This window comes from Rhipicephalus microplus, chromosome 9 (genome assembly GCF_043290135.1).
Source record: "Rhipicephalus microplus isolate Deutch F79 chromosome 9, USDA_Rmic, whole genome shotgun sequence".
Taxonomy (NCBI): domain Eukaryota; kingdom Metazoa; phylum Arthropoda; class Arachnida; order Ixodida; family Ixodidae; genus Rhipicephalus; species Rhipicephalus microplus.
Genome location: NC_134708.1, coordinates 63,446,767 through 63,460,718, shown reverse-complemented (window position 1 = coordinate 63,460,718; position 13,952 = coordinate 63,446,767). Strand labels below are relative to the sequence as shown.

The 13,952-nt window shown below is 42.6% G+C and overlaps 1 long non-coding RNA gene across 1 annotated transcript; it reads left to right on the top strand.

Moving 5' to 3' along the window:
* Positions 1-1,297: 1,297 nt before the first annotated feature.
* LOC142771843 (uncharacterized) lies at positions 1,298-5,343 on the top strand. Its single transcript, XR_012886174.1, has 2 exons — positions 1,298-1,505; positions 3,996-5,343. It is a non-coding gene; the product is annotated as an uncharacterized LOC142771843 (long non-coding RNA).
* Positions 5,344-13,952: the final 8,609 nt, after the last annotated feature.

Sequence of the window (13,952 nt, the reverse complement as noted above, 5' to 3'; positions counted from 1 at the left end):
AGACCACCGGCGCTGGAGTGCACGTGCAAGAATCGAGCTGCATCCATGCTTGCAAATAAAATACCACGCATAGCGCAAAGAATGCATGCCTTTCCTAAGATAACAATGTCGTAGGGATGAAAAAAATCAAGGAATTGATTGAGGCATTGACAAATTTTACAGAACACTAAGAATAATTGAGAAAATGTAAAAGAGACTAACTTCTCCTCGCACTGTATGATTCGACATGCTTTGCCGCTTTATATTGTCCACATTATATGTGAATAAATTAATGGGCTACTGTCACGATCTACGGACAGCACATATTCATGTGTAGAAGCAATTTAGAAAAAAAGCTTGAATTTATTACAAAAAACCCTTGCTCGGTCAAAAGCCGTTCGAGTGCAAGTTGTTTTCACAAGATTATCGAAGACGAGACGTGCTTGGTCGAAAAAGAAAACAATGCACTACCTTCTGCAACAATGCGGGAGCACGGGAAGTGGTTCTTTAGGTGAAGAAATAAAGGTCAGAGAATGGCGCGGTCAGTGCACGCAGCGCCTTTGCGAAGCGAAGGGGAGAAGGGTACGAGAGGAGGGAGAGACACGCCTCTCGCCCCCGCACACACACACACACACATATATCTATCTATCTAACTATATATATATATATATATATATATATATATATATATATATATATATATATATATATATATATATATATATATATATATATATATATATATATATATATATGTATGTATGTTGTGGGACACTGCGACCCACGTTGTAAAATTTGTATTTGCTATCTACTCTGTTTGACATCCCATCGGGGGGGGGGGGGGGGTGTATGAGGTGATCAGCAGGGGGCACTGCAACCCCCGTCGAGTAAAAAAACTTACGTCGAGTTACAGTGCCACCTCTCTATTTCTCTATGTACCTATAGGGATTTACATTGCCCCCTAAGTGACCAAGGGCCGCCCCCGCCCCCCTTCCCCCGTGGTGGGCACGCCTATGCATAGGCACCATCAATCATTGCAATAAAATTTTGTGTGTAAATGTGTGCGTCAACATTAGTACATTTCGAATTCAAGAACATGAGTGTTTTAGGTGATTATTACCGCTGTTGTTCATTTGTTAAAAATGCATTGTACCTGCAAGCGTTTTAAACTTCGCGCGCGCGCGCTAAAGTCATACGTCAACTTTGTTTTTTTGTGAAGATAAAATTATTTTGCCTCTTTCGTTTTTATGTTATACATATTTCCGTTCACTTTTCATACTAAACGCTTTATTAAAGCATTTTATTGCACCATTGTACGTCTGCGGAGCTGTAACCGGAGCTGTAATACATGTTTGGGCGTGCTGGTCGGGCCTGCAGCTTGTCGGTTCTGCATCGTTTTTTCTCGTTTTTTTGAGGTGTGCTTGCGCGCTGCGTTCGTGTTTTGTGTTCTACCGGTGCTGCCTATTACGAAGATGAACTCTACTCAAGCGAGGACGTGTGGCGTCGCATTTTGGAACACTCCCCAGGTACGTACCACATTCCTGCTGTCGGCGCTTTGTCAACACCGAGAAGAGCGTGATAACGACGCCACGCTACGTTTTTTCGTTACATGTGGGCGATAAGTGAAGTTTTTTAACGTAGCGAACCTGTTTGTGTGTGTCGTTTCATCAGGATGAAGGCGTTTTGGGGGGAAGTCAAGCGTGGGCGAGCTTTTTCTTTCGATTCAAGCATGCTTCGGTGTGTGAAGCACATGGCGCGTGCGTGCGCAGTGGGAATTTGGCGGCAGGTTTGTGCGAGTTGTGACGGCGCTCGCCTCTGTCGGCAGTGGTGTTGGCAGGGAGCCCTGCTCGCGATGGACCAATATTTTGGTTAAATAATTGTTGGGCGAAGACGGCGTTTGTTAGCTGTAAGCGTTGATTACGCCTAGGGCACGTATGTTTGGATCTCCTAACTTGAGGATTTTTTTTTTTTTTTTTGCATGCCTGTTCATATTGTGTGCTACAGGAGTCAACGGGTTCATATGTTGTACGTCCAAAGCAGTTTGAAAAGTTTCATATGTTGTACGCCCTTTTTTTAAACTGCTATCAGAAATTGCTGCGGGTAGCCGTACGTATGCCGGTGTATGCATCCACGCCGGCACGCATCTTTGAACTACCGTGTTATTCGAGTTCGCGTGCAGCATGCTGCCTCGTCTTAGGTACGGCTCGCAAGGCTTGCACGTATGTACGCTTAGGTGTTTATGCAGCCCGTTTAGTCAAATCGGAGCTTACGTTATACATTCGCAACATAGGTTGTCTGATGCGTTCGAAACCCATGAATTTTGAGCCGTTCGTTAAACTTGAACTGTATTTCCGAACAAAATTTTCATGGCTTATTGGGGCCGAATAACTGTAGCTTAACTGTGCGAGCCCTAATTCGATCAGTAGTTCATGCGGTAGAGCACATTTTATTTTATTCAGCTTGTTTTCGCCATGCTTAGATTTCATTATTTTGTGGTGGTTTATTAAATATTGTATGTGCCTCGCCCAAACTTTGTGTTCAAACTTTGCTAAGCAATTTTACTGATTGATATGTGGGGCTTAACGTCCCAAAACCACCATATGATTATGAGAGACGCCGTAGTGGAGGGCTCCGGAAATTTCGACCACCTGGGGTTCTTTAACGTGCACCCAAATCTGAGCACACGGGCCTACAACATTTCCGCCTCCATCGGAAACGCAGCCGCCGCAGCCGGGATTCGAACCCGCGACCTGCGGGTTAGCAGCCGAGTACCTTAGCCACTAGACCACCGCGGCGGGGCTAAGCAATTTTACTTGTACGAACAGTAAGAACAGTTTAGACCATCACCTCCAATGGCATTTAATAACAGATTACAAGCTTATGCCGATCTGGTCAGAAACACACATGAAAACATTGAAAAAACCACACACTGGCCACGAAAAAAAGCACAGTCTTTGTCACTTGTGAATAGGGCTTTTGTGTGTGTGTGTGTGTGTGGGGGGGGGGCAAAACGTCATGCTTTCAATTAGGGTCAGCATGTTGTTTTGTCTTCACATCAGATGACAAGCTTCAGTAAATTCTATAGGCATGCGCTACACTTATAGAAGGGATCTGTGGTGTTTGGAGAAACGAATATATCATTTAACGCTCAAAACTTGCAATAATGTTATACATCATAGTATGCATACATAAGGCATGCACGTGTTGCTGTGAAAATGGAAAATTGGACAGTATGTTCATCTGACAATCGTGAATATAGACTGCATGTTTCCAAGCTGTTGGCATTGACGCAATTACACAACTTCAGAAATCAGTCTCGTCAAACGTTTATTGTTTATTGCTAAATCGTGACCCATGCCTTCCAGTATTCTTGTTACTAGAGATCGTTGCAGAAGCTTGCATGCTTTATTGGGATGGTATTTAGCTCAAGATGGGTGCGTTGTATTAGCATTTCCACATTCTTTCCCATTATTTATTAGACAGCCTGTAATGAGGGGTATGTTAGGGATGAGTGAGGGGCACTGCCTTTTTAGCCACCTGGAATCATTGAATTAACAGCCATAATTTAGCAGTTGACAATAGTAATTTAGTGAAACCGATTTTATATGTTATCGGCATAATCGTCCTAATGTAGGCAGCCGAAAGAAAGTTACATTAGTTGTGTTCAAACTAAAATTCGTAATATAACTTTATGTGTTACCTCCAATGGATACTTGATCAAAGCGCATACGGTCATGAACGCGCTGCCCTATTAATGAATTGGCATCTATACGCACTATGCCAGAGCGCTATTCAAGTATGTTTTGAGACACATCTGTCATGTGAAAAATGCATATTCTTTCGTAAGGTTGCAGCTATGTTCGCCAGAAACATTAAGGATGTTTTTGTTGTAGCATGTCTAGTTTTCGTACATCCTACTCTTTTAAAACACAACGTTCCAGATCATTCTAAATTGAGTTTCAAATTCTGCTTCGCTAACAGACACATCAGTAAATTGTTTTTTGTTTCTCTCGCAGTCTATACATGCTCGTCGTAGGAAGACAGTGTGGGAGACGTCTGGACTAGCCCATCATCAAGGCTGGCTCGTGGAAAATTTGACTGCTGGTGCACATCAGTGGCGCATGGCTTCTGTTTCTTCTGAAAAGCGAGCTGCAGAAAGCCACCTGGTAGCTGTATTCAAGGAGCACAAAGGTTCAGGGTGTTCAATGTTAACCCTTTTGTTTTTCCTTAAAAGAGAAGTCAGCACTGTAAGTTATGTATGTAAAGCCACCTCTGCTGATAGCTATGTATCCAGGAGGATGTAATGTGAGACAATAATTATCGCTGTCAGCGGTGCCATTAAGTTTTATTAATCAACTTAATAGTGACCACAGCAGGAGATCATGTATGTGTTAAATATTTGAGCCAGTCACATTTCTACATATTATCACTTGTAAGAATTCTAGCATGCCTGTGCTCAGATATCCTGCTAGAAATTTAGTTACGGCTTGCATTATTATGTGTACAGGACAGTGAGCACTAGCACAGACTCTGATTTTATGCATTTAATCTGACCGTCGGTGGAAGGCATGGGCAAACATTAAAATGGTTACTCTTGCTATTCGCTGGCGATAGCAAGAACCGACTGCTCGTTCCGCTATGGAGTGATATTTTGCTGAACCTCACTGCCTTGCATGCGTAATCATGAAAAGCAAAATTAAACTTTCAAACGGGATATCTAGGAGCATAAACATAATCAAAAAAGTTTTCCAAGTGGGACTGTGTAGAAACACGACTGCCTCCAACTTTTTAATGCAAACATACCTGCTTATTTGCGTTACTAAAATTTCAATATTTTTGGTTGATAGGCCAGATGACAGCATTATTTTATTACTTTGTGTCCCCCTGGACACAATCTGCCAAGGTGTTTTTCTGTTCTTAAGGCTAAAATTCAATGTAACTAGGCAGTGCATTTAAGAATGTGTCAGGGCTGCTTACTGAGCTCTTTATTGGATATTTTGTTTTTTTCCAAGATCTACTGAGTGTGTTGCTCGCCAGACTTGCATGTGATGTTAATTGATGCCTTATGTGCAATCGGCCATTTAAAAACACTTTTTGTGTTGTGATAAAAAGTGCACATTAATGATTTTATCTTCAGTGTAACCTTCACTGAATATTCTATTTTAATATATTTTTGTCACTGTAGTTATTTCATTGCCTTTGGGAAGTTCAATTCATAAGTACAATCAAGTGTTTTCCCACCGTCATACTTCATCGTACCTAACTTTGCCAATACCAAACCATGTCGGATATATTACAGTGATACATACTCATGTTTAACATTGTTAATGATAACTGATAGAAGGCATACTAGAATATTGTAACGTGAGTCCTTGGATCGGGGGGTTGAATGGTGAATTTTTTCAACTACATAGTAATATCTGCTTGCTTTATTTCATGTCAAGTGGGATGAGAATAATATTTACCGAGGTTAACGTGTTAAAACCACGATATACTTATCAGGGACACTGGAGTAGAGGGTTTCAGATATTTTGACCACCTGGGGTTCTTTAAATGCATCCATGTCTAAGCAGACAGGTGTCATGCATTTCCTCCTTAATCGAAATTGCAGCCACCACAGCCATGGTTTGATTTTGTGGCCTTCAGTTTAGCAGTCAAGGATTACTTGAAGCGTATATTAGTTGTGGGCTGTGGTCTTGCTTCCATGATGCATCTTAAGTACAGCAGTTTGGTGCCAACCAGGCATCTCTACTAGTGCACTGGTGTTGCGTTTTTGCATTCATAATTTACTGCAATATTTAACTATTTTATCAAGATGCATTTCTGAGCAGCTCTGCGAATTGTGTGCTGGTGCTTATTACATTCCTTATCTTTTGCAAGAAGTAATGATTGTTGCATGTATTCTGAGTTAGATATGAACTTACGGATTTTCCTTCTTTTATACTCTGTAAGAGTGTAAAGCCCAACAAGTCACTCTAATATACTTTGCACATTGTACATCAGATGGCTAAATTGTGTGTGCAGAGCTTATATAAACAGCCCATAGTGTTTCGAATGCCTTGAAAACTGCCTTAGGATCAGAAAAAACTGTTGTGAAGAGTGGGATAGTCTGGGTGAACAGTGGAAGTTCCTCAGATAGGCTGGCTGATGTTTCGATAGGAGGACTTATGTTCGTCAAAAGTGCCTTTTCTTCTCATCCTTGGCATGTTAGCTTTAAGGGGGTTAGTAGGGACGTCATCTCCTGGTGGTGGTGCGTGTCTTTGTTGGCAATTGCCCCCGGAAAAGAAAAAAAAAACTAGAAAGCAAACAAGTGCAGCCCTCACTTAATTTCAAGTTGACTGGTAGCAATTCACAATGTTCTTGGAGGGTAGAGAAAAAAATGGAAGCAAAAAAGAGGAAACACGCAAAGTAGGAGCGGTGTGCTGCCGCTACAGACGCGAAAAAAGCAAAGAGCTTGAAAGTTCGAAGCCAGCAGACGGGGTCCCCGCGTTAGGCCATCACAAAGGGTTGCCAACGATAAAGGCCTATGCTGTTCTCGAACATCTATGAATGGGACTCGTAAGAAAGCGGTTACGAAAAGACGCGAGAGAGAAGCAGGCAGCTACCTTTAAATGCTAAGATTTCAAAGGTAAGCGACACCAGATGTATTCGGAAGAGAATGTGTTTAATAGGGAAAGTCATTGGTTAAAATATGCTTTCACTATCCCCGTAAGTGGCCCGCTCAACAGAATTGCCTCAAGAATTTGGCGGCATGTTGGCAGAGAAAGAGAGAAATTCAGAATGCAAAGGAAATAAGCATTAACGAGAGAAACGCAGAAAGAAAGGAAAAAATTTAAAAAGGCGGGTTGGAGGTAGATGACACGCTAGCGTTAACAGACGAGGAAAGGAAAAAAGACGCAGAGAAATTTGTGGCTTGGCAATTACTTAATGGTGCACGGTACTAGTTTTTTTTGAAGCGACAAAAGAAGAAAGAAAGCTGTAGTTGAAAAGTTCTGGCAAATAAAAACTTCGTAGTTGTGTGTATATAGACACATGTATATCTATATTTATAATTTAAAAAATTTTTGAGAGAACATCAATAGTACAACTTGTAATCTAGGAGCAATTCCATGTAATACCGGTTATGTCTATTTGAAGGTTGAACCTTTCTAATTTCTAAATGCTGTCGTAATTATGCTATGACTTTCAGCGATTCCGAATGGCGTCGTGCTACATTGATTCGTGATTGGTGTAGGGGCTTACATTTGTGTATCAATTATCATTCCATGTATTTCCTCTCTCATGGTGAGCAGAAATTTGTAGAACATAAAGCTTTGCTTGGTCGAAATTGTGGCCCTGTTGGTTGAAGTGACTGGCTACTGCTTTTGGTAAATTGTGTTTTGTGTCTGCACAGTGGCCGTTCAGTCTTACGTGAATTGGCTGCCCAGTTTTGCCTATATATTGTCTGCAGGTGGCGCACTTAAGACAGTATATTAGGTTGTTCGAAGTGCAGATGAAGATCGATGGGACCTTGTGAATGTAGTCAAATTCTGTGGTTTTTAAGTTGTTAGCCAGCTATATATTTTTACTGGTGGAGCATCTGGGCCGGCCACAGGGACCAGACGTCCTAGTGTTTGCTTTAAGTTTTGCGGGAATAGGAATGCGTGGCACGTGGCATTTGCAACGCTAACTTAAAGACATGCTTGTTCATGCAAACTTAGACTAGGACGTCTGATCCCTGTGGCCGGCCCAAGTGCTCACCCTGCAAATATATACAGCCAGCTACCAACATAAAAAGCACAGCATCTGACTACATTCACAAGGTCACATAGAGCTTCACCTGCACTTTTATACAACCTAATATACTTTTCTGAGTGTGCCAGTTGTAGAAAACAATATATAGGGGAAAGTGGGCCGCCAATTCACGTAAGACTGAACGGCCACCGTGCAGACACAAAGCACAATTAACCGAAAGTAGTAGCCGGTCACTTCTACCAACAGGACCACACTTTCTAAAAAGCAAAGCTTTATGTTCTACAAAATAATTGCCGTTCATCACGAGAGAATAAATACATGAAATCATAATTTATACACAAACTTATGTCCCTACACCCATCAGGAATCATTGTTGCACGTGGTAATTTGGAATCGCTGAAAGCCATTGCATAATTGCAGCCATATTTAGGGACTAGAAACGTTCAACCTTAAAATAGACACAACTGGTATTACATGGAATCACTCCTAACCTACATATTGTAATAATAATATTCACTCTAAATTTTTAAAACATTAATTATAGATATACATGTGTCTATATACACACAACTACGAAGTTTTTATTTTCCAAAACCTTTCAACCACAGCTTTCTTTCCTCTTTTGTCGCTTCAAAAAACACTCCTACTGTGCACCATTAAGTCATTGCCAAGCCACAAATTTCTCTGCGTCTCTTTTTCCTTTCCTCGTTTGTTAACGCTAGCGTGTCGCCTACCACCAATCCGCCTTTTTTTTTCATTTTTTTCTTTTCTTTTGTGTTTCTCTTGTAGTTGCTTATTCCCTTTGCATTCCGAACTTGCCTATTTCTCTGCCAACATGCCGCCAAATTCTTGAGGCAATTCTGTTGAGCGGGACACCTATGGGGATAGTGAAAGCATATTTTAACCAATGACCTTCCCCAATAAACACGTGGTCTTCCAAACACATCTGGCGTCGCTTACCTTTGAAATCTTGGCATTTAAAAGTAGCCACCTGCTTCTCTCTTGCGCCTTTTTGTAACCTCTTTTTTATGAGTCCCATTCATAGATGTTGGAGAACAGCATAGGCCAATATCGTCAGCAACCCTTCGTGATGGCCAAACGCAGGGACTGTCTGCTGGCTTCGAACTTTCAAGCTCTTTGCTTTTTTCGTGTCTGTAGCGGCCACCCATTGGCAGCACACTGCTCCTACTTTGGTGTTTCTTTTTTTTTCTTTTTTTTTCTCCACCCTCTGAGAACATTCTGAATCACTACCACCCAACTTGAAATGAAGCAAGGACTGCACTCCTCTGCTTTATTATTTTTTTTTTTTTCAGGCTACGATTGCGAACAGGGACACATGCCACCACCAGGAGATGACGTCTTTACTAACCCCTTTGAAACTAATATGCCAAGGATGAGAAGGCTAGGCACCTTTGACGAAGATAGGTTCTCCTATCGAAACTTTGGTCAGCCTATCTGAGGCATTTCCACCTGTCGGCTCTCATTTTGATTTTGTTATGAAGAGTGTGTTTTTGAGAAATGGATGCTGTCTCTATTACCTAGAAAGATGCTGAAAAATAAAACTTGCAATTTTAATATGTGGTGAAGCTTCATGGGGCGCGGGCTGATCTGTTAATCATTTTTCTTCAGCCACTCACCTTACCTGTTCGAATATTGGCGGTAAAATGCTCTAACTGTAGTATGTATGAAATATAATAAATGTGTTTGCTTCCAGTTGAGAGAAAAGCTGTGTTGTGGTACATGTACTTGACATTTATCTTACGCCAATATATGTCTACTTTTAGGAAGTGGGAAAAGATATTTATCAATAAGTGGAAACGATGTCTGCCAAAGCAGCTCTGTTATTTTTGTATAATCAGAAAGTTTGAAATGAACTAGGTGAGGCTGAACTCGCATGGTTTCGCGATACCAAGTGTAACTGCAAATTAAGTTGCTGAAATATGTATATGTCTGCATCCTGCATGGGAAGTGTGCACTGTTACGGGTAATAATGTTTTTTTAATATAATGTGTTTGTGTGTCTACACAAACGTATGCATACCAAGCACCTTTGCTGTATCGACTCACTGAGCCACCAATTGATATACCCCAGATGTTTATGCTATTTAACACTAAATATTTGTATTTAATTGTATAACTATAGAAGGCAGTCTAAATTTCTATAGTCGGCTTTACAAAGAAGGCTTTGAGGAATATCGTTGCATTTCAGTAAGCTTGCTTATACGCACGCACACACACACACATTTTTTCATCCACTTTTCTTTATTCTTTTTTCTTATTTACATTCTATAGGTTCTAATAACTTCCCCTGTACATTCCTTGGCATTACTGTCTGTTAGATCTCATTAATATATATATATATATATATATATATATATATATATATATATATATATATATATATATATATATATAATGAGATCAAACAGACAATATTGCCAAGGAAAGTATAGGGGAAGTTATTAGACCGAATTGTATTGTAAATGTGAAGAAATGTGGGTGAAAAGATAACTTGCCATGGACAGGAACCGAACCTGCGACCTTTGAATAATGCGTTACTGGAAGGTCGCACACCCTTTCAACACCCTCTTAAAGGGTGTTAGCTGAACACCCTACACGAAGGGTGTTCAGCAAAATGTTAAAGTGTTCAACACCCTTCTAAGTAGGGTGTAACTGAAAACACCCATAGGGTGTTCCTCTGGCGACAAGCCAGTTTACACCCTTAAGGGTGTAAAAAAATTTACTGTGTTTCATTGAAGGGAAGAATGAACACCCCATACGCATGGCAAGCCGCACAAAATTTAATTGTGTTCCAACTGTGCAAAACTACAAGAGTCTACAGAGAACGGGTTCGTCGGCCCATCTGTCTACCTTTCCAAATGCCCTTGTTCAGCGACCGGGGTGAAATTACAGGAACGCGCAGATCTGCAAGGAAAGGAAGACGTGAACGCGAGCGTTTGTGGGTTACGGGCCTGATGTTTACCGCGACGAATGCCGCGACGGCTTCGGAAACGGATAAAACGCAGATAGTGAATGCATGCAGCACCAGACATTCGATTAGTCCTATCATTCGATTGGTAAACTGCGCTTCGACTTCGAAGATAAACAAGAATACTCAAGTTAACCAGCTTTCGCTCGCATAGCCCGGCGTAGCCGAACTAAGCCTGCTTTTTTATACCGTGCAAGTTGTCGTAGTTACTTTGCTCAAATAGCTTTTCGTCGCATGGCTAAGTCCGCCATTTCACGAAATATGCGGTGATATAATCAACAAACTCACAATACAGCGGGTACTCACCTCACAAACACGGAGAGAAGTAGTCGGCTCCAAGCAGTCTCACTTCACCTGTGTAATCCAGCGTTTCCGTTGGCTAGAGCAAGTCGGAAAGCGACAAAGTCTCCAGATGGTGTCGCATTGCAGAACGCAGCACCCTGGCATTTACACTTCAACGTTCTTATAGGTGCGCTTAGCGCGAGGACGGTGTCGTAGCGGAAGCTACGTCTATGGTGTAGTCCAACGCAGCTCATACCGCAGCTTGCACACCCGCGCCAACATGCAGCTGCTGCAGTGCGGCGGAGCAGGAACACTTGGCCGCTACAACCAACATGGCACTTGTTGCCATGGAAACCGGTGCTGGCAACACTGTTTTTTAGTGGGCGGCGGCAAGTGGTGGCTCAAAGGCTGACGCCACCCTAAACGGAGATGCGCGCACACGAAGGCTCCCTAGGGGACATGTGCATGTACTTCCATCTCTCGTCTGCCACTGCAGTGGCCTGCCATAAATGAAGGCGTAATAAGAGAAAAAAAATCATAACTGTCAAAAAAAGTTATAGTTCTCAAAAAGGACTCTTGGTTTTGTACAGCAAAGACTTATTTGACCAGTCTGGCGAAGTTACAGCGACGATACAAACAGCGCACTACACTCCCCACAGCGTTTAACAATGAGATCTCCCCCGCCCCGCCGCGGTGGTCTAGTGGCTAAGGTACTCGGCTGCTGACCCGCAGGGCGCGGGTTCGAATCCCGGCTGCGGCGGCTGCATTTCCGATGGAGGCGGAAATATTGTAGGCCCGTGTGCTCAGATTTGGGTGCACGTTAAAGAAACCCAAGTGGTCGAAATTTCCGGAGCCCTCCACTACGCCGTCTCATAATCATATGGTGGTTTTGGGACGTTAAACCCCACAAATCAATCAATCATCAACAATGAGATCCCATGTGTTTCTATGGGTGGTGTTCAATTGTCCTCGGGAGCCTCACGCTTTGTAGTGTGATACTGCAATTTTACCGAAATGTACCAGTGGGCCTGTTCTAACCCGGAGTTGTTTTTGATATCTAGCTTTTTTTCAAGAGGCATGATTTTTTAACCCAGTTCCCGTTCAGTTATGGCAGGCCATCGTTTCTGCCACCGAGAGATGGTTCCACGACCAGATGTCCTCAATTTCTATGAATGTGTTCGTGAATGGTTGGTTGTAGTTGCAGTGCTGACTATACACTTTTTTAACATTACACCAGTATTCCTTGGATATAGCTGCCACGTCGGGTTAGCGTCAATTGTAGTTAGGTGCCATGCGCAGAAGTTGATTTATAGCAGTGTCCCGGGCCACGATCCCCGCGAGCACTTCATATCAGCTCATGGCTTCTGGTGTAACTAATACTCATGTTCCTGTTGGCATCGCTGCGCAAGTGCAAACAACTGGTTATATAAACATCGGCAACTTGTCAACATATGTCTGTGTGTGCAACGTTTGTACATATACGTAGCGTCGTTTCATAACAAGTCACTCGTCAAAAAAATTACAACACAGTTACCTTGCCTCTGCATGATTCACATGACGGCGATTTCCAAGGTACGTGGGATCTGCCGAATTTTTCGGGGATGAAGAAGCTTTTTTTTTATGAGGAATCTCTGCGGGATTCCTTGTTGTTTGGCGCTACGAAAAGGTGCTTCAAGTTCGCTCGCTTCTCGCTTTCGCCTTCGCGGAATAACTAACAGCGAAACTGAGTTGAAATATACGTATAGCTAAAGAAAGCGACACAGCTCTGAGGTCGTAACTAAACTTACTTTAGAAAAACAAAAAATATATAGAAAACAATAAGTCACCAACACTGTGCACATGTGTTGCAAAACAGCATTAGTGATGCCCCCCCCCCCCAAAAAAAAAAACAACAACAATTGCACGCTTCTTGTAGTAGAGTGATTTATGGATGTGACACAATTTTCGCTTTATGAATATTCCTTACTCATTTCGTGACGGCTATTCATTGTTTATCATTCCCCGTTTCATATCCACCAACTAGCCCAACTCGCGAATCCGCTTCCGCCGTCTTGTGGCGTGACGTTTAGCTGATTTGGCAATCTTTGGTCTATAGCTTCATGCTCCTATTTTTATCACCGATATGCAATCGCATTTTGTCGTCGTGCAGAGCACAATGAGTGTTTTGAGTGGCAAGCCAAGAAGCTTACGGCCGTATTCTGGAACGTCCCTTCACTCAACGCTTCATATTCACTTGAGAAGGCCGATGAAAGCGCCTTCTCTAAGCAGGGAAATTGACTACACATTAGCGATCATCTGTTGCGATTCTTGAGTAGCGCAGCGTCATTTTCAGCCGAGCAGCGGCGCAGTGCTCAACTCTGTCAAGTGAAGGGTGAAAGTCGAGTCGAGGAGCATTTGTGAATACGGGGGTTAGACTTCCGACCATGGAGGCTACCTTCTAAAGCAGCTATCGCGCCGAAGCTACCCGAGTCAAGTCAGTAAAGGATTGACCACACGTACTGCACGTGCTGCCCCGTGTCAGCGCGTGGCTTTTTTACTGCTTTTTGATCAACAAGAGGGTGTTGATGCTGCTCCCCGCCCTCTCACAATTGAAGGGAGAGGGTGCAAAGGTTCACTTAGTCACGCGCCCTCTCTCTTCATTGAGAGAGGGCATGACGCCGCGCCAATAACCACGTGCTGACGCACTCCAACGAATTCGAGGGGTCAGGCTTTCTAAAAATGAGAATGACTGCGCGCCATGGCCGCCTTCACGTTATTTCTAGCTTGTTTTTGTCCAGATGTCGTCCTGTCATCATTGAATAACTGCGTTGGATGCAGCATTTTTACTCGCTATTACTTTATACGAGTGTGTCTCAGAAAACTTTTGTCGCAGCTGTCGTTTTCGTCTGCCCATTCGTGTGCTCTTGAGGCGGTTCATCGCAGTTATTTTATCGGCTTGGCTGAGCTGTGCCAATTGAACAATACCATTG